This window comes from Sturnus vulgaris, unplaced genomic scaffold (genome assembly GCF_052056855.1).
Source record: "Sturnus vulgaris isolate bStuVul1 unplaced genomic scaffold, bStuVul1.hap1 Scaffold_156, whole genome shotgun sequence".
NCBI lineage: Eukaryota > Metazoa > Chordata > Aves > Passeriformes > Sturnidae > Sturnus > Sturnus vulgaris.
This window is the reverse complement of record NW_028276073.1, coordinates 1,170,028-1,172,527: the sequence shown is the minus strand read 5'-3', so window position 1 is coordinate 1,172,527 and position 2,500 is coordinate 1,170,028. Positions and strand designations below refer to the sequence as shown.

Sequence of the window (2,500 nt, the reverse complement as noted above, 5' to 3'; positions counted from 1 at the left end):
GAAGGAGGAGGGGGTCGCACCCCCGTCCCCGGCGCTCTCGGCCTCGCGCGCGCGCGGCAGCACGGCACGGTACCCCCGCGGTACCCACCCGCAGACAGCCGCCCGCACGGGGGGGAGAGCCCGGGGGCGAGGCCCGCGCCTCGCCTCCCTCTCGGCCCTCTCGCTCTCTCGTCTCTCTCGCACGGCCCACGGCGGCGTCTTCGACGCCGACTCTCGCTCTCCCCGGCCACCGCCACCGCACCGCGGCACGGCCCCGGCAAGGACGAGCTCCGCCCCAGCGGCTCGTTCCGGGAGCGGGGAGCTACGGAGCGCTCCCCGAGTCTGCATTTAGGGGGACGAAGGCCCTGCGCGGCGACGACGACGACGACGTCGACGTCGACCGCGGGCAACGGGCCTGCGAGGCAACCCCAGCCGCGCCGCCGGGGTGGCCCCCCCGGACGGCGATTGATCGTCAAGCGACGCTCAGACAGGCGTAGCCCCGGGAGGAACCCGGGGCCGCAAGTGCGTTCGAAGTGTCGATGATCAATGTGTCCTGCAATTCACATTAATTCTCGCAGCTAGCTGCGTTCTTCATCGACGCACGAGCCGAGTGATCCACCGCTAAGAGTTGTCTGGCTTTCGGGACCGCTCGCGTGAAGCGGCCCCTTTTCTGTTTCTGCAGGGACGCGCGCGCCCCCGCGCGCCCCGCTTCGACCGTACGAGCACACACAAACGGAGGAGGAGGAGGAGAAAGCGCGGGGCAAAAAAGAGAAACCCCGCGCAACGCTCCGAAGGTCGGCCAAAGAAAGGCGGAGGGGCCCGCGCCCCCGACCGCCTCCCCCCGCGAGGGGAGACGCCGCCTCGCGTGCCGTCCTTCGGAGGCGGCCCAGGCGCCCGGGCTCGGCCCGACCTCCGCGCGGAGGGGCTTGTGCGGCAACGCGCCGGACCGCGGGGGGCACGGTGGCCCGCCCGGCCTCTCGATCACGGGACGACTACGCGTTCGCGGGCCGGGGGGCGCGACCGCCGGCCCCCGCCGCTCCCGGCTCACTCCCTGGCTTCTCCTTTTCACCGCTCCGCCGACTCGCGGAACGCCGCCGCGCCAAAACGCGGGGGCCGGCTCTCCCGCCAGCGGCCCCTGAACGTCGCCCGAAACGCCACGCGGCGGCGGGACCGTTCCGCCGGCGCAACCCCTGGCGCGGGACCGCTTGCCCGCCGGAAGGCGAACGCCCGGCGGGCCGCGCTCCGCCACCGGCGCCGGAGGCGGGACGCCGCCGAGACCCGAGCCGGCATCGCGGAGCGCCCGAGGTCTGCCGCTCGGCAAAACCCCTCCGCCACCCGCGGCCGCACTCCCGGGACCGCCGCCGCTTCGCACCGCCGAGCTGCCCTTCCGCGAGCACGCGCCCAGCGGGCAGGCGTACGGCGGCTGAGCCGGGGGGCACCGCCCGCTCCCCTCGTTTCCACTCGGGGACCGGACGGGGAAGCGCCCCCGCGGCCGCCCCGCACGCCTCCCCTTTTTTTTGGCCCACACGCGGCCGGGAAGGGCGACGGGGAAGCGGACGGGCGGGGCCCGGGCCGGGACGGCCGCCGGTGAAGGCGGGCGCCTCGCGGCCGACCGTCCCCCCCCCCGGGGGGGGCGGGGACACTCGCCGAGCGGCGACGCCGCCGCTCGGCACGGGGTCGCCCGCGCCCGCCGGACCTCCGGCGATGGAGGAGCCGGCCGAGCGCTGCGCCCCAACGGGCGGGGACAGCGCTCCGAGTCAGGGGTGGCCGGCGGCCGGCGCCGCCGCGGTGCGGTTCGAGGCGACAAGGCCGTCGAGGCGAGAGGCGCGCGGTCGCGCCTGACGCGGCGCCGCCCGCGAGCCCGCGGCGGCGGCTAAGGAGAAAGAGCGAGAGAGCGCGGCGGGCCCCGGCGGCCGCAACCCCGCAGCTGAGGTAGGTAAGGCAGAGAGCGCGCGCCCTCTGCCGGCGTCGCCCCGCATCGCAGAGGCCAGCGGGGTCGGCCCCCCGCGGCCGATCGCGCGCCGCGGCCTCTCCGCCGAGACCGGGCCGCAGAGAGGGGGGGGGCAGGGCGCCCCTTCCCCGGCCCGGCACGGGTGGCCCCCGCGCGCGGGCAAGCGCGGCGGGACGCCGACGACGGCGAGCGCGGCCGGTCGCGACGGACACGCCACCGCAGGGGATCGGCGGGAGTAGCTCCCCACCCCTCGATGGCGCCCCGCGCCGCCACCGCCCGACACCCGCTGCCGCCGCCGCCACCGCCGCCGCCGCCGCGGCGGGGCCGTGCCGGGCCGCCCGAGTCTTTAAACCTCCGCCCGGCTCGGCGGCCCTTTCGGCCCCCAACAGGCGTTTGACGACGCCGAGGGAAACCGGCAGGAGACCGCCGAGGCGCGAAGCGCTAGGTACCTGGCCCTGGGGTGAGGGAAACGACCTGCATGGCCCCGCCGGGGTGCCTCCCCCGCTGCCACCCTCGGGGGAGCGTCCACCGGCGGGGGCGCGCCCGACGTCCGCTGCCATCACCGCGGCA

The 2,500-nt window shown here is 77.2% G+C and overlaps 1 non-coding gene across 1 annotated transcript; it reads right to left on the bottom strand.

Annotated features, from left to right (window-relative positions):
- Positions 1–456: 456 nt before the first annotated feature.
- On the bottom strand, positions 457–609 carry LOC148219070 (5.8S ribosomal RNA). Its single transcript, XR_015800038.1, has one exon. It is a non-coding gene; the product is annotated as a 5.8S ribosomal RNA (ribosomal RNA).
- Between the last annotated feature and the right edge of the window lie 1,891 nt (positions 610–2,500).